General features: G+C 46.5%; 1 pseudogene across 1 annotated transcript; it reads right to left on the bottom strand.

Annotated features, from left to right (window-relative positions):
* Positions 1–14249: 14249 nt before the first annotated feature.
* On the bottom strand, positions 14250–14667 carry LOC311592870 (cytochrome c oxidase subunit 6B1-like; annotated as a pseudogene). Its single transcript has one exon. The product of its transcript is annotated as a cytochrome c oxidase subunit 6B1-like (transcript).
* Positions 14668–18558: the final 3891 nt, after the last annotated feature.

Raw genomic sequence — 18558 nt, forward strand, 5'->3', positions numbered from 1 at the left:
AGGCATGAAGACATGGGAACCGTTATACTTGAAGTCTTCTCTGACCAATCTCCTCTTCATCGCAGGGCATCTTGGGAGCTGTTGAGTCTTCTCTTCCTTCTTAGATGTCTGTCTTCAAGCAGGTGTTCAATCTCTACCCAGGAGGGTCTTATCTTTGCCTCCCAAGACTCGAGTCTTCTTCAAGTTCCAAAGTCTACAAGAGACATTAAGGGAAATGGATCTTAATCCTTTGACCATCTGAGACCCTTCACAGATAAAATGAAAATGCTGAAAGACATCTGTGATAGGAGTGAGTGAGTGAGTGTGTGTGTGTGTGTGTGTGTGTGTGTGTGTGTGTGTGTGTGTGTAAGAGAGAGATAAACAATGACTCAGATAGACAGACAAACAGGAGTCCTCCATTCAAAGCCCTTAAAACTAAGAACTCATCTCCCTGATCGAAGTAGGTTTAAGCAGGAACTGACAGTCATTTATTGTAAACATTCTTTAGAAAATGATCCTGCCAGCTCAATTTGTAAGAAGCTTAATTTGGGGGCCAGTGTCATCAGACTCCATGAGACAAAGCAGATGGTGGAAGCTGCATGAGGGCTTCCTAGGCTTGGAGGGAACAGGGATGAGGCTTCTTGGGCTTGGAGGGAACAGGGATGAGGCTTCCTGGGCTTGGAGGGAGCAGGGATGAGGATGAGGGCAGCTCTGCAATGCAAGCACCTCTTACGTGACTCCCTGAGTAGTGGACACAGGCAAAAACTCTTTTGCAATTCCAAACTCAACGTCTCTGAGATTTATTTTCCTTTTGAAACAATTTTTGGCAGCTTTTGATCTTCTAAACTTAAAAAAAAATCAAAGAAATCTGTTTCTGTGGAGTATTAATAGCAAAGGAATTTCTGGACACTGCAAAGCAGGGGAGGAGTGTATAGCATCTCAGTTTTATTCATCTTCAAAGCAAACTAAATATAGTTGTGGAAAATAGAAGCAGGAGACCTACAGATTTTTTGAAGCAATGGAATAAACCTCTTTGCACAAGAAAAGATGACATGAAATTTATCTTGAAGAACATTCTCATGGCTGTTGTCTCCTTAATACCTACATGTGGGATAGCAGAAGGATCTGTACTTTATGTCGGAAGTAAAACCATCCAGGAAAACCACAGAAGGAACCGAAGAGCTCAAGCATTTTCTTCAGGACTGGGTGTTGTCTTCTCTTCCTCAAGGGCAGAAGACATATGACTTCTTCAACCAGCGAATATCTAGTCACTGCGCACAAAGCTTAGCAGCATCTTGAAGACCCCAGAACCCAAACCCAGGAAGCAAGGGCATCATGGCGATAGCTAGGTGTGTGCTCTGCAGATGCTATGAGATAGGAGCATGCTGATGCATCATTTGAAAGCACAGATACCAAATGCAGCCGTGAGTCAGACCTTCTAGGTATTGGCTGTAAGCAACCCAAACATTTAGGCCAACTTATGACTGTGGAGTGTTCTGCTAAGGGAACAAATAAGATGATGGTGATGATGATGGTGGTGGTGATGATGGTGATGATGGTGATGATGGTGATGGTGATGATGAGAATGGGTGGTAATTTAGAGAAGACATGTTTGAGGAAAAGATTCCAAGCTGAAAATCAAAAGATGGAGTGCCAACTCTTCAAAGAGCCAAGGAGAAGGCTGCTCCAAGCATGGCACCATAAGCACAGTCCCTGGGGCCTCACAACAACAACTCTGGCCTCTGATCAGTTGTTACCTTTACACACCTATGGTGCCTCAGGCACCCACAACCTTCTCCTACCTGCTAGTCTATTGATTTACTATCTGCTAGACTGACAGTTTCTTCAACAGGCCAAATGAGCCAAGAGCTAGGGTGCCTAGGAGCAGCTTCAGTCAGTGCGCAGTGGGAATGTGTGAGCAATTGAACCCACCTCTCTACCCTTAAAGCAGGACCATTGAAGCAAGACTCATGTTATCTCTCAGGGGTCTTGGTCAGAATTATACTCCCAGTGTTCTCAGTAGCAACCCAAAGAGATACAGCTGCCATCTTGTGCCTTGCTTTCCTCATAGAACCCAGTCACTCCATCTAACCCGACTGCTACCATCTAGAACCACCTCCAAGTCAAACTATTAGCACCAAAGGTTAGTTGAGGAGGCCTGGGCTAACACAGGCTGAAAAGGGTTTGTCTGGGGGTGGGGTGGAAGGAAGATTGGCACTCAGGAATACCAATGGGGACACCGCTAGTCAAACCAATAGCCTTACAGAGGTTACTCCCCAGTTGTTTTACAAAGGCAGTCCCAGAGTAAAGCGCTCCGGGGAAGGACTTGCATCAAACTCGTTCTGCATTTCCTCAACACTTCTCCTCTTTTTTTTCCCTCCCCAGCCACTGCCCCAACCAAGCAACCACTGAGGACACAGTCAAGAGTCAAGGTCATAGGTGAGATCATGGTTATTCTTGATGGTCAACTCGCCTAGACTTAAAAATCACCTAGGAGACACACTTCTGTGTGTGTCAACATGGGGGGTTTCAGAGAGGTTTCCCTGAAGATGAAAGACTCACCTTGAAAGTTGGTGACTCTATCCTATGGGCTAAAGGTTCTGGAGTAAAAACTAAAAAGGGAAGAGGAAGCAAGCTGGACCTCCTTACATCACCCGTCCCTGTTACTGTCCGTAGGTATGATGTGACCAGCTGCCTCAGGCTCCCACGGCCGTGTCTTCCTCACCATGAAGGCTGTAGGCCTGAGCTATGAGACAGGGTGAACCCTGCGTCCCTCCTTACACGGCTTTTGCCAGGTGTTCTGTCAGCAATGAGAACAGCAACTGACATGCGCAGGAACGTTAGCTGTGCCATAGCCGTATCCCCAGCGTTACAGCCCTACCTGATGTGCACTGGGAGCCTGGCCAACATGTGATGAGTGAGTAAATCCTATTAATGAAAACTAAGGGTCAGAAAAGTCTACGCCCTGCATCAAGTTATGACCAAAGTTGGCTGGAGAACTGGGGGATAAAGGGCACTCTCTTGCCCCTAGGAGGCTTTGGCTACACCAATAGTGTTTCATAAATCTTAACAGAAAATTCAGAACATCCTGATAAAAATTTTAGAACCAAATTCATTATAGAAAAAAATAGATGTATAATTTGTAAATTTTAATAAGAGCCAGATAACCTGAAAATCAAAGCAAATCTAGAATCTAAACGCTGCCTGAAAAATAACTAATATGATTTCCCACCCACCCTCAGAATGAAAGCCATGCCTGCTTAGGGAAATTCTACAGAGAGTAGCCAGCCCTTTAAATCAGCTTCATGGAAATGTCTTTTTGGATAGATTATATAATCTTAATTTTAAAATTGATACATTCATAAAGCTGTGATCAAAATGATGATTCTAGATGTATTTAGGGTCCAAGGAGAGAGAATCCTACTCCTTTGCCTGGCCTACGCATTTGCCTCCATGGGCATTTGTCTATTAGGGCCTCGACCTGTCAGAGACAAGAGTGTTGGGGATTTGGAGTGAAGATGAGACATCTTGCATGAACCCCAAGCCACCCAGAGATGATGAAACAGAAAGGCAGCAAGTGATTAGAGTAACGCGTCCACTGGGGTACATGGTCCAACAAGACTGAGTCCTGTGGTGCCATGGTGACAGAAGCAAAAAAAGGAACATTCCAGACACAGAGAGGAGCTAGAGCTCAGGCTTGAAAACAAGGAAAAGTGCAGAGTGCCCGGATGCTGCCCAGAGAGGAGACATTGGCAGGCCAGGGTGAAAAGAAAACTGAGGACAGAGAGCCAGGACATCTACGCCTGGAACCCCAGGCTGTGGGCATCGTGGTCCTTAACTGGAGACCGAGGGAAGGAGGTACACTGAAGGAAGGCAGCCAAGGATAAATAAAGACAAGAACTCAACAGGAAACAGCATGAAAATGGGGTTAGAGAAAACATGCACGACTGTAAGATTTTGTTTTTTTTTTTTTTCTTTGTTTTGTTTCTTTGGCACCAGAGCCTTCAAAGCGAGGCCTGAGAAGAGCGTGAGGACAAAAGTAAACTGCTTCAAACAGCAGCCTGTCCAGAGGGGTGCAGAGGAATGCTAGCCTTCTTTCTCTCTCCTGACCCCAAGCCTGGGACTTTGTTAAAATGAAGCTCAAACCCTGACTCAGGGGACACAGCCATGGAGGCTCTAGAACCCAGCTCAAGGATCTTAGGGCCCTGCTTTTCCTACAGCCAGCAGGCCAAGTCAGTGAGGACTTTGTGTTCTTGGCCCCTGCTCCTGCCACCCAGCTGTCCTTTTGGCTAAGGACATCTTGAGTCACATGTGGGCCACACCCCTCATAGCAAAGATCCCCTAGCTAGCCCTCTGACTGAGCCTCAGGCCTTTGGACCTTGAACATATTCTGTCCTGTCCTGGTGCCTTCCCTTAGCAATATGCAGACACCTCAGGTGCTTCCAGCTTGGGTCATAAATGAGCAAGAAGAAAAAGAAATACAGCCATCACTAGATTTGCCCTTGTGGACTGGATTGAGCCACAGCTCTGCCAGCCCTGTAGGCTTTTCCACAGGTCGCTTGAGGAGCTTACAATTTCTATCACCACATAAACTGGGTATTTTGGCACATGACTGTAATCCTGGCACTTAGGAAGTAAAGGCAAAACGATCAGCAGTTCAAGGTCATCCTTAGCCACAAGGCAAGTTCAGTGTCATCCTGGAACACACACACTCATAAGGCACTGACTCAGTATAAATGAAAAGAAAAGAGAAACAAAGGGAAAGGAAAAAGGAGACAACTAAGAAAAGCCACTTGGCTTCTCAGAACCCCAGACCCAAGGTCACCATTCCGATTTTATCAGAAGATAAGAATGGGACTGAGGGAGGCAATTGGGTGGATGTCCTGGAAAGTTCCACGGACTCCGATCTGTCCCTGAGTCTGTCCTAAGGAACAGCTCCTCTGTTTACCCTCGCCACCCTTCCAAAGCTCATGAGACAGCAGAGCAGGCAGAGCCTCCCGTCAAACCCCAACTCAGCTCCTTTTCACTCTTAATTTAGCTCCAGGCCCAAGGCACAATTTATCTCAGTCCCCAGTTCCTTGAGAAGGCAGGGGAAGCCACAGAAAGGCAGCTCAGGGAAGAAGGCATGACGTAAACCCAGTGGTTAGCAGTCATGAAGGATGCAGGGAACCACTCATGGAGGAAAGAGAAGGCAGAGCTCGAGGCGGGAGCTGGGGGCAGGAGTTACAGAGGACCACAGCTTGCTGGCATGCTCTCCAGGCTCCAGCTCAGCTACCTTGCTTGCTCTTCCCAGGACCACCTGCCCAGGAGTGGCACCACCAACAGTGGGCTGGACCCTACGGCATCAATCACTACTAAAAGCATACCCCCATGGCTTTCCTACAATGTGATGGAGGCATTTTCTCAACTGAGGATCCCCTCTCCTTGGTGAGCCTAGTCTACGTCAGGCTGGCAAAACACTAACCAGCATGGCACTTTATTTACAGGCTTAATGGTCTTTTGAAAATCTGCTGGGGCGTGTTCATTTCAAACGTTTCTTCAGGGGATGATCAGAAATGCATTCTACGAACAGAGACAATCCCTATGTATAACACTGACAGTGACAAACAGTCCCTAGAGGTTTATTAAATAGCTATTAAAGGTAGTAAATGTGTTAAGTGACATGAGTGATGCCTACAGAACACCAGGAATAAAAAGGTCCATGGAAGAGCGGAACCAGTGTGTGGGTCTATGTATATACATTTTAGATAAGTGTATTTATATACATATGAATTGCACACAGAGTGTGTGCCCAAGAGAGAAAACAAAGGAAGTCTAAAGAAACATTTAAATGTTAAGAATAGTTATCTGTGAACTAAAGAGTTATAGATAGCATTCTTTTACCTCTTTCCTCCTTTTTATCTAAAGTTTCTTTTTAAAATAACATGTATTATTTGTGTAAATTTTCTGTTATTTTACCAACCCCTCTCCCACGTTCCTGATGGTGAATTAATGATGGAGTCGTCTCCCAGCCCCAGTCTCTGGCTGGGAGCACTCCTAAGGTCTCCCGCTTGCCCCCTGTCTAGTTCTTGATATCCTGTGGATGAGTCTGGTGTGATTTTCACGAGCAAACCAGACACGGTTGGTGAGCGATTAGCCAGCTCTGCGCAGAGAAACGGCCTCCCCAGAGACTCTCACAGGAACCACGCCTTGAGGAGGAAAAGGAGTAATTCCTAGAAAGGGAGGGAAATCAATTAGAAAACTTAACACCTAGACATCACCCCCTCCAGCATGTAACCGCAGAGGCCAGCTCCAAGCTCTGGGGATCAGGAAGGGACTAAGCAGATGGGAGAGGCCAGCTTCACCACACTCTCTGTCTCTCACTGATGTTACTAGACTACCACACACACACACACACACACACACACACACACACACACACACGTCTCAGTCCTTGTCCCTAAAATGTAATTCTCATCTCAAAAAAACACACCGTCTCTCTGGCAATCTTCTAGATAAATGACATTTTCAAATGTCGGAAATGAACGTCCAGTATGGTTTTACTCTCTGCTTTTCTCAAGGTGTTCAAAGTCTCATAAGCAGTTGGCTCATGAGCCAAGAGTAGAACTCAGATGGCTGTACTCCTGTGTCAGGGTGGCTCTGTCCTGCACACGCACCTTCCTCGTGCTGGTCAGTCACGCTTACAACATGGACACAGGCAGGACTCCCAGGTTCAAACTCCAGCTTGGGCGCTGACAGCACCTGCAGCCTCAGGTACAGCAGTGTCCCAATCGGGAGAGTGGGTAGGGTAGTAACAACATTAGCTGCTGGAGTCTGACCTGAGTTAAGATACATTTAGGACAGACCCTGAGAGACCCTCGGAGGGTCTCTGTTTTATGGATCAGTTGTCTCAGCCGATAGAAGTTCTGTAGAAAGGGAGGAAAAGCCTCACAGCACTCACAAGAATCAGTCCCTGAAGTAATACTGAGAGTAAACTTGAATGAGGAGCAGTGAACTTTCTAGATAACAGAATGTTGCCATGGCCTGGAGATAGGCAAGCATCTCTTATAAAAACCAGGGTAATCATCAATGATTGTAAAATGAAAGGTGGTTTCATTATGGCTTGCTAGCATGAAGGATTCTGAAGGTGAGATAAACCTGGTTTTTTAGGATCCCAAGTGTTGGATAGGAACGGTATTGTGAAAGAACAGGTGAGGTTAATCCACTAGAAGACCAACCACCTCGGGCAGTAGCTTGATTGTTGCCAGCTGAAAAGATCCCATGAATAGACTCTGGGAGGAGATATATAAATGAGCCCAGAACTGGAGACGGGGCCTTTGGAGACTTGGGATAGTTTTGGCTGATCATCGCTCCACTTCAAGATGCTCCTAGAGAGAACTGCTCTAGGGAAGGCTTCGGGGCGCCGGCTCCTGCTGAGGTTCCGGGCTCTGGTTACTCCAGGTTCCAGCAGAAGAAAGCCTGCTGTTTACGCCAGGAGAATCGTTCCTCGGAACTGATATCCTTACAGTTTTTTTTTTTATTGTGTTATACTTAATCCTCTTTTCTTATTGTTTTGGTTAATTGAGTTATAAATGATGTATGCTCAGTTAATAAGTTGTAATAAGATATATTGGATAAGAAAATTGAGTCTACAGGATCCCCCAAGGCTGGAGACATGCTCAGGTGGGAGAGACTACCTAGCTAGCACTCATAAACTGAGCCTGCTGGTACACAGCTACAGTGACCAACACTCAGGAGGTGGAGGCAAGAGGATCAGAATTCAAGTTCATCCTAGGTTACAATTTGTATTTGACACTAGCCTGAGCTACATGAGACAGTGTAGCAAAGCAAAACAAAAAAAAATATTCACAATTAGAGAAATAGAGAAGCCATTCAACATTGACCTTTGGCCTCCACACACATGCGTGAACACTGCAATACACACACACACACACACACACACACACACATACACACACACACACACACACACACACACACACACACGAATTCCTTTACTTTTCTTTTCTTTTTCTTTTTCTTTTTTTGTTTTGTTTTGCTTTGTTTTGTTTTTGAGACAAGTTTTTTCTGTGTAACCTTGACTGTAGTGGACTTGCTTTGTAGATCAAGCTGGCCTTGAACTCACAGAGATCCGCCTGCCTCTGCCTCCCTGAGTGATGGGATTATAGGCGTGCACCACCATGCCCAGCTCTATAGTTAATTTTTTAAAATGAATGTAGTAGGTGATGTTGTTTCCCCATGCAGGGCAATTCTGCTTTAATATATTTTCTTTCAAAGTTGTTGCTTGATATTAGCTTACTAACTAGTGGATTTGCATAAGGCTTGTGTACACAGCCTTAGTTTTCGACAAGCCACCATTGCCCACTCTCTCCCTCATGCCTTCCCAACCTGACCCCACACCCTGAGCAAGTCTGCAGGTTCTGTGCTCCCCAGAGGGGAGAAGCTCAGACCAACACTGCTCTCCTAAGCCCATCTCCAGTGACTCCCCTTCTCCTAAGCCCTGAGCCCTCAAGCACACAACACAAGGAAAGTAGGAAGGACCTCAGAGTGAGGAAGGCTGGTGGCTGGCTTCCTAAAAGTGTGTGCGTGTGTGTGTGTGTGTGTGTGTGAGAGAGAGAGAGAGAGAGAGAGAGAGAGAGAGAGAGAGAGAGAGAGAGAGAGAGAGAGAGAGAGAGCGCATTAGGGGTGAGAATATACCCTGCCTTCCATCCACAGTCCACCTCCCGCCACTGTTGGTCATAATTCCCTATTCCAGCCACTCTCTGGAACTGGAAAGAAACATGACCTGGAGACAGGTAAGCACACAAGACACACGTTGAGACACTTTGGTCGCCCTGGACAACTAACTACCTACAGTCCAGAACCACACCTCTTGAAGATGCAACAGTTGTGAAAACAGAGATGTTCTAGAATGATCTACCTAGCCCCCAATAACTGCCTGCCCCACCACACACACACCAGCCACTCCCCCCCCCCCCAAAAAAATGGCAGAAGAGAACAGAGGTGTCTCAGGACAGATCAGCTAAGGAGGGATGCAGGAGTTGCCACAGGTGGCTTTCTTCTTCTGGGCATTGTCGGCCCACAGCTTTGACTAACAAGTCACCTCCAATCTCCTCCTGACCTGGAGAGTGCTGTGCTCTAAAACAGACAAAACCCGATATGATTTGTCAAAAGGAGGAGCCAGATGAGGAACAGCAAGTGGTCTGAGAGCAGCAGGTGTGCCATGGGGACATTTCAATTGTTAGAGACATAAATGGTAACTAAAGTAGCAGAAAGAGATAAGGCCACTGCAGAGGCCCAAGGGCAAGGATCCCAAGTGTGTCAGCCTCTGGATCAGTGGCCATATCTATGACACACCACCACCCACCCCACACCACCACTACCCACACCACCCACACACAACCCCACACCACCCTCACCCCACCACCCACCACACCACATTCCACAACCCCACACCACCACTACCCACACCACCCACACACAACCCCACACCACCCTCACCCCACCACCCACCACACCACCCCACACCACCCCACACCACCCCACTCCACCACTCCCCATGCCAGCCCCAGACAGTGAAGCTACTGCCTGGTGAGAAAGACTCAGATTATCATTTGGATCTGAGCCAATAGGCTGTTGTTCTCAAAGCCAAGGAGGAAGAGCAGTTGGAAAATGAAGTTGTGAGTTCAACTCTGGCACAGCCATTCACTAGACAAGGTGCCTCCAAATGGTCATGCGTTCTGGAAGCCTTAGTTTCTCTAAGACAAAAGCTCCTCTCCTACCCAGGGAGGATCAAAGGGGCAATGTCATTCCAAGCAACACCCACATTCCCCAGAGTGTGCTGGGTGCCAGCCACTAGTCCAGCACAACCAGCTCGCGGGGCTGGATAACCCGCTTCTCTTATAACTTGAGGGCAAGTGTGAGCCCTGCCTTGGATTATCCTCAGGGCCTGGGAGCTACTAGGTCAGCATGGGCCACGTCTGCCTTTCCATCAACCTGGACAGTTAAAGGTCTCGGTGACTCACACCAGTAAGGAGGCCAAGGAGGATAGCAGTTCCCTGGCCACCAGAGAGAAGACAGACAAACGCAGTATGTGGCTCTCTGTTCTGTGACTCAAGGCAGAGCAAGGAGCCCCTCCCTCTGAAGCGTCCTTCCCCCTGCCTTTCCCCTCAACAGGTCACTCTTCCCTGGTGACAGAGTACAGAATTCCTGGGGTTGAATCGTCCAGCCCCACCCTCAGCCCCAGAAGTAGACATTCTAGATTTTTCTCTGTTCATCTCCCAGATGACCTGCTCTGATTTGCTCTTAGCTGGTCCATCCATCATGTCCTTTGTCCACATCAACATCTGGCCTTCTACTTCTTTGCTTGAGTGTCTCGGGTCAGAGCTGTCCACCAACCTGTCTTCATTTCAGACTTCTCTTTCCAGTCCCTCAGAGATAAGGCCCAGCCAAGATACCTCCTAGTCTCTAAATTATAAGTCATGACACCTGTCACCCTGAGCAGTTTTCACTTGGTCATGTCTCGTCACAGTTAATCACTAAACATCTCTCAGTTTCCCATTAAGAAGTGTCATGTGTGCTCCATCCCTTACCACAGATACCTTCCTTATGTCTAAATCCTCTTAATCTGGCTGTTATTGCAACCACAGTTTGAGCTTGGGGGAGAGAGAGAGAGAGAGAGAGAGAGAGAGAGAGAGAGAGAGAGAGAGAGAGAGAGAGAGAGAGAGAAGGAGATTGGTAACTAAAAATATTGCTTAGCAAAGCAATAAGTCATATCATCTTACATCTTACACCACATTTCATGATCTTGCACCTCACACAGCCACTCTGCGGACTCAAGGACTCTCCCAGGCATGTTCCAAAGAAAGAACAAGGTGATTGGTGTCTCCTTCTCCTTTGCTTGACCAGAGGTGTAGAGCTTTCCCCTTCCAAAGTTACTCCTTATGTCTGCTCAGCTACTGCTCCTGCCTGGCTTCTTCCCTCTTGTTAGAAACATTTTTTCTATGAGAATATACATTGTGATCACAATTTCCCCACGCACACAGTTCCTCCCCACCTATCATCTGATGCATATCTACTCCCTTTCTGTCTCTCATTAGAAAACAAACAAGCTTATAAAAGATAATAACTTTAAAAAGAATAAAAATTAGGACATTGGAATAGGAAAAAAACAAACAGAAGGAAAAGTCTGAGAAATAGATACAGAGACCCATTCATTTGCACACTCAGGAATCGACATAAACACACACTGAAAGCCATAATATATATGCCCAAGGGACCTGTAGGGTAAAGAGAGAGAGAATGCACACACACACACACACACACACACACACACACACACACACACACACACACACTATGTGTCTGTATGTATAAGCAAAATTAAGAATTAAAGTCCTGACATGGCATTATAAGGCAAAGAGCCTCCAAAGACACTGTTGAGTTTATTTTCTGTTGGCCACCTACTGCTGGGCCTGCAGCCTCCTCTCAAGACTAGTTTGCTTCCCCAGTGAGTCTCCCTTGGAGAAACTAAATTTTCATTTGTAAGTGACTCTCAGTTGGAGATAGCTTCTGGGTAGATGTGGCACGGGCACACTTCTTCCAGCACCAGGACCTGTAAAGGCTCAGTGCATGCTGCCTCGTCTCTGTGAGCTCATGTGTCTGTCAGTCTTGCAGAGTTAGTGGGCCTTGCTCTCTTGGTGTCCTCAATCCCCTCTGGCTCTTACACTCTTTCCACTTCCTCTTCCACAGTGTTCCCTGAGCTCTGAGAAGAGGGATTTGATGGAGACATTCCATTTAGGGCTGAGTGTTCTGAGGCCTCTCACTCTGCATATTATCTAGCTGTGAGTCTCCATATTTGTTCCTATCTGCTGCAGGAGGAAGCTTCTCTGGTAATGGCTGAGCACAGCACTGATCCAAGAGTATAGCAGAGTGTCATTAAGGAGTCATTTTATCACCACGTTCTTTTAGTAGAACAGTAGTATTTGGTTTTGCCTAGTTCCACAGGAAATCTAGTCTCCGGTTGTTGGTCACCCCAGCAGTGCTGGGTTACAAGCTCCATCTCATAGAGTGAGCCTTGAGTCAAATCAGACATTGGCTGGTTACTCCCACCAGCATTGTACACCCATTGCACTAGTATATCTTGTAGGCAAGACACCATTGTTGATCAAAGAGCTGGTAGTTGGGTGGGGCCTATGTTTCTCTTTTCAGTAACATGTACACTATCTGTCAATACCAAAGATGCTAGCCCTTAAGGGAGAAAGCTCTCAGCAGGTGCCAGCTTGTCTTCTTCATGTTCACAGCTTTAGTCGGGTAGTCAGGTAGGATTCACGGCATTGTTTCAGTTTTATTGTATCTGTTGAGACTTGTTTTATGTCCAAGTATGTCCTCAATTTTGGAGAAGGCTCCAGGAGATGATGGGGGAAACATATATTCTTTTGTGTTTAGGCAAAATGTTCTGTACATATTTGTTAATTCCATTTGATTTATAACATGTTAGCTCCAGCATTTATCTGTTTTGTTTTTGTCTGGATGACCTGTCTATTGGCAAAAATGAGGTGCTGAAGTCTTCCAGTGTTAGTGTATGTGGGCTGATGTGTGATTAAAGCTATAGTAGTGTTTCTTTTATGAATTTGTGTGCTCTCATGTTTGGTGCATAGACGTTAAGAATTGTGATATCCTGGTGGATTTTTCCTTTGATGTATATAGGTAGTGTCCTTCCCTATCTCTTCTAATCAGTTTTGGCTTGAAATCTATTTTTTCAGATACTAAAATAACTATGCCGACCTGCTTCTTGGGGCTCTTCTCTTGGAATACCTTTTTCCATCCTTTCACCCTAAGGTGATGTCTATCCTTGATGCTAAGGTGTGTTTCTTGGACTCCACAGAAGGATGGATCCTGTTTTTACATCCCTTCTGTTAGTCTATGTCTTTTTCTTGGTGAATTAAGACCATTGATGTTGAGAGTTATCAATGAGCAATGGTTTTTGATTCCTGTTATTTTGTTGTGGTGGTGGTGGTGCTCTCTGTCTCTGTCTCTGTCTCTCTGTCTGTCTGTGTGTGTGTGTGTGTGTGTGTGTGTGTGTGTGTGTGTGTGTTCCCCACTTTGTGTGTTCTTACGTGTTTTAGCCTCTTTAGCCTCTTTAGATTGGAGTTTTCCTTCTAGTGTCTCCCTTGAGGCTGAGTTTGTATGTAGATATTGCTTACATTTGATTTTATCATGGAATTTCTTATTTTCTCCTTCGATTGGTGGATTGGTATTGAACATTTTGCTGAGTATGGTAGACTGGCATCCATGGGCTTAAGAGTCTGTAGAACATTAAACCATGCCCTCTGGCTTTTAGAGGCTCTATTTAAAAGTCAGGTGTTACTCGAATGGGTCTGCTTCTGTGTGTTGCTTGGTCTCTGTTTCTCACAGATTTTAATATTCTTTAGCTGTTCTGTACATTTATTATGAGGGTAATGGTCTACTTAATGTTCTGCTTACTTCTTGTACCCTGGTAAACTTTTCCTTCTTTAGATTAGGGACATTTTCTTCTATGATTTTGCTGAAATTACTTTCTGTGCCTTTGACCTGGTTTTCTTCTCTTTCCTCTTTCTTATTATTCTAAGATTTGTTCTTTTCATGGCATCCCAGATTTCTTTGATGTTTTGTCCCAGAATTTTTTTTTTAGATTTGACATTTTCTTTGACCAAAATATCCATTTATTCTGTTATGTCTTCAATGCCTGAGATCCTTGCTTCCATCTCTTATAATTTGTTGGTGAGGCTTACCTCTGAGTTCCCTGTTTGAGCTCCTAAATTATTCATTTCCAGATTCCCTCAGTTTGAGCTTTTTATTGAATCTATTTCCACTTTCAGGTCTTTAACTGTTTTATTCATCTCCTTTCAGTGTTTGTTCATGTTTTCATAGATTTTATTTAAAATGCTTATTCATTTCCTCTTCAAGGACCTCTATCATATTCATAAAGGCTATTTGAGGGTCTTGTGCTTCGCCTATGTTGCATGTTTCATGGCCTGATGTGGTAGGATGACTGGGCTTTAACGGGACAGATTGTCCTGGCTGTTATTGAGTGTGTGTGTGCGTGTGTGTGTCTGTCTGTCTGTCTGTAAGTGTGTGTGTGTGAGTGTGTATGTGAGTGTGTGTGTGTCTGTATGTCTGAGTGTGTATGTAAGTGTGTAAGTGTGTGTGAGTGTGTGAGTGTGTGTGTGAGTGTGTGTGTGTGGTGTTTAATGTTTCCAGTGAATTTTTATTAACAGTTGCATCATGATTCAGGGTCCCAGGGTAGGTACCATTTTATACCCAGGTCCCCCTTTATTATCTGGGGAGAAGGACAGAGAACAGGAGAGGTGGGTAGAGCCAGATCAAATCTTCCCAAGAAATGTGCCTTCTACTCTGCGGGCATCCCAGGCTGAGACCCATGACACAAGGCAGAGGGACTTGTGCGCACTCTGGTACTTCTCACACACAGAGATGTCACCCGATGTGTGGCCATTGCCTTCTCACAGTGGTGGAAGTCCAGATAGTTCTGCCAGCAGTTCCTGGTCTGGTTCTGGTTTGGGAAGCAGCTGTCAAGGGGAGCAGTTTTGTAGTTCTTGATATTAGTCTCTCAATGTCTTCAGCCATGGTGCTGACTCCTAAAGACCACCCCGGAGCAGCGTTAGTTCAATGTGACCCTTAGCAAAGACACCAATGTCAGACCTATTGATTGTGTTTTTGTGTTGGCATCTAGGCATCTTAGTTTGGGATAATTGCAGTTCTAGCTGCTAATATCTGATCTTCTCTTTATTGAGAATGTGTTTTGTTCCTTGGCTTCTATTGTCCTCTTTGGTTCTTGGGAGAGTGTGCTGTCTGTGTGCTTTCTGATATAGAATTCTTCTGGAATCCTGCTAGGTGTGCCCACTGGGGATTCCCAGTAAAATGTGTTTCTAGTATCAGAAGTTGACTCTTAGGAATGGAATCAGGAAGGAGTGGGTGGGCTGAGGGGTGTCCACAGAAGAGAGGAAAGCACGGTGTTCCTCTGGGAACGGGGTCAGAGAGCGAGGAGAGGGCCACAATAAGTAGGTCTGCTACAGAGATGGGAACGTGTAGGCTTAGATTTCTCAAAAACCTAATTTATTTATGATCCTTAAATGCTTCTACCACCTTTCCAACCCAGTGTTCAGAGGTAGGGAATAAAAAAAAAAATAAAAGGTTGATAGGAAAAGGGAGCTGTATAACTGTTCAGAAGTAGTTCCATGGAGCGATGCCACTCTTTGCTCTCAGGATACCAGCAGTCCAGTCAAAGAGCAAACACCAAACAGCAACATGGGTCAGCAGCTGCCACAGAAACAGCGAGGCTCCACCAAAACGGCACGAATCAGTGGCAGCAGCCAGAATCAACTGGAGTACCACAAGAAGTTCTCTGGAGGTTTCCTCTCTGCTGAGCGCAGACCAGTGAAGGGATGTAAGCCATTGCAAGGCATAGCAATGCAAAAGCATCATCTCACTGTCTGTGGCTTCTGTTTTTCTCTTCTCAGAGTACACACAAGAATGTTTTGCAGCTGGCAAAACCACATCCCTCGAATGAGGCAGCTTCCAGCCAAACATCACGTCCCCTCTTGTGGGTCTGTTTTCTGCTAACAAAGGTCACGAGGAAAAGCACTCCCCACATCCCACGCTTGGGACCAAAACAAGAAAACACATTCACGTGACTCAACTGAGTCTTCAAAGGCACCAGAGATTTCCACTTCAAGGATGAGACTGCGTGTTTGGACCTGGAGGAGAGGAGAAAGAGTGAAGGTAAGTTAGGGGCTCTCCTGTCCGCTTTGATGGCCTACTTGCCTCTCCGGCTGGCTTGTCTAGTCAGTTCTCAGAGAATGCCCACTGGACAAAAGGGTGTTCCCAGAGAAAGCCCACTGGAGTTGTGGACTGGGACAAACGGGCGAATGGGAGGAAGAAAGGTTCACATGGAAGATGTGTGAGATCCACTGGAGTTTGGGGCAGGGAGGGAGGGGAGGTCCTAGCAGGTGGAAAGAATAAATCCATTCTACAGGTTTAAAAGGGGGGGGGAGGTCGGATAACAATAAAGGTAGGCCAGTGCACATGATAAAATCTTGTACCTTGGAGCCCCTGCTGAGGGTCTGACAGGGTGGTTCCAGACCACCGTGGTATCTGAGAGAGGACCCCTGGTTGCTGAAGGTGCTCTGAGAGAGATGAAGCCCAGAATGAGAGAAAGGCATGTAAGTCCCATCCTTTCTGTTCACTTCCGTCTGTAAAAACCTAATGTGCTCACACACCTTGGACCGTTCCTGATAAGGTGAAAATGGATAAGTAAATACATGGGATCAAAGAAGCTAAACCACTTACTTTGCTTTCAGAGAATTTTTTTAAGTACATTTGACCAGTTTTCCTCCTTCTTTCAACTTTGTGGCCTCTGTTTATTTAGAGACACTCAGAATCGGAGTTTGATGATAGCAGCAGCCATCTTTAGGGAGAGCATCCTACACAGAGGAAGGTACTGAAACTGAGGCCAGAAAAGATCCAGATGGCTCTCCGGTCCTCAAAAGACTACTAGTACTCTAGTACTTAATTTGGGTTTTTCCTTGGATGTGTGTGTGTGTGTGTGTGTGTGTGTGTGTGTGTGTGTGTGTGTGTGTGTATACACCATGACCAACAGTGTGCAACAAGCACATTAATGTACATGCAAAAGCACATGTACACATGAAGGCCAAGGGGACAGACAGCCTTAGCTGTCACTCCTCAGGTGCCATCCATCTGGCTTTGTGAGCCAGGCCCTCTCACTAGCCTGGAGCTAGCCAAGTAGGCTACACTGGCTGTTGGCAAGCCCCAAGAGTCCGCCTGCTCTGCCTCCCCGGGACAGAAGTTGCAAGGATCGCAAGCCTACGCTGCCACCTCCAGCTTCTGGTGCTTTGCATGGGCTCTGGGAACTGAACTCGGGACCCGGTACTTACAGGGTGAGCACTGTACCTACAGGACGCTCTCCTCAGTCCTCTCTTTGAGTCGTGTTTTTTTTTTAAGTCCAGGCAGTTTTGAGGTGAAAGGGAACCCCTTTCTTGCCAGGACCTCTTTGCAGTTTTGGTACCACCCACAGCATCTTGCCCATGGACGAGACTCCCAGGCACTCACCAAACCACAGCTAGAGCCTGTGGCAGGGTCAAAATTCAGTCTGCCAGAACCTCATTTTCAAGGCAGAGTTCCATAAAGACAACCTGCTCTGGAAGCAGGCCTGAGCTGGGTCTGCATTTGTTTTCCTGTCGGTTTTGCGGCTGCTCCCCGCTATGTGTGAGGAGAAGCCAAGCGAGGGCCTGAGGATAAACACCACAGTGACACAGGAGGCATTTCTTCCTCCTCTCTAAAGCTGCACCCTGCCCCTTCTCACTAGCGCTACAATTTCCTCTGGCACTTGAGACAGACATCTGTTATTTTCAGTTCCGCGACTTTCTAGCACGCTGTGTCACCGCACACATGGCCCAGGACCCAGGAATATAAATACATGTGGGCGTCTGCATTTCAACCGCTGGACTCACGCCACGCTTTTTTTTTAATACAACATAACTCGAGTGGATTGTCATCACAGCTGAGCAATTGACAGAGTTCTCCTAACCAGCAACGGTTTCCAATCCCAGACCCTATTCCCACTCTCAACGGCTCAGCCGTTTCCCTTCCCCACCTCCAAACCAGCAAATGCTCGAATCCAGTCCAAGGTTAAAAAAAGAAGAAGAATCCTTGAATAATCCTTTGATGGCTCGTTTCACCTACAGATGAAGCAGCCTGCTACTTAAACACACCGAGGGCTGTGAAGACCGGCTTCCCAACATGACTCATTACAGCCGCCTGAAAACCCACAAGGAGCTTCAGCTTTGCAGAGCCTCTGATAGTAAACAGGGGACAATTTGCAAATTCAAACGTGCTGCGCAGGCTGGCACCCTTTCAGCTAGCAGTGGGTTTAGGCTGGGTGCCAAGCTATGGGAAAAGGAAAAGAGACGTTTTAAAGCCCACCCCTTCTGGGCCCTGTCATCTGGGCTCTGTACTGCAGGCTGGCTGGCACTGCAGGGCGGGTTGCAGACTGAGCAGATCCTGATTTGTTCCCTGGACTCTGCGAGACGCCCTAACACACACTAGTGGAGAGGAAGCTGAGAAGAAAACCCAGCAACTTCCTACAGACCTCTTCCTATCTTAAGGGCAGTGCCATCCATGCCTTTCATAAGTAATATTCCCTACTGGGCTGGAGAGATAGTTCAGCTGATAAAATGAATGTTTACCTTGAGAGAGTGAGGATCTGGCCTCCAACCCCCGAACCCAGGGGGGGGAAAAGGAAAACAGGCGTAGTGTGGTGAAGTCTTACAGCCCTAGTGCTGAGGAGCCTGAGACAGGCAGGTATCTGGGGCTCACTGTCCCCAACCCCCGCCCCTGGTCTACTTGGTGAGTTACAGGGCAATGAGAGCGCCTGTCTCAAAAGCACAAGCAAATTGTACCTAAGGAACAACACCTAAGGTTGTTCTCTCCCCCATCTGCCCAGAAACGCACATGCGAAGTGATAGCAGACAGGGAAACTGAGACTGAAAGCAATAAAAGCTT

The sequence above is a fragment of the Acomys minous genome (genome assembly GCF_964271855.1).
Source record: "Acomys minous genome assembly, chromosome: 2".
In the NCBI taxonomy this organism is placed as follows: domain Eukaryota; kingdom Metazoa; phylum Chordata; class Mammalia; order Rodentia; family Muridae; genus Acomys; species Acomys minous.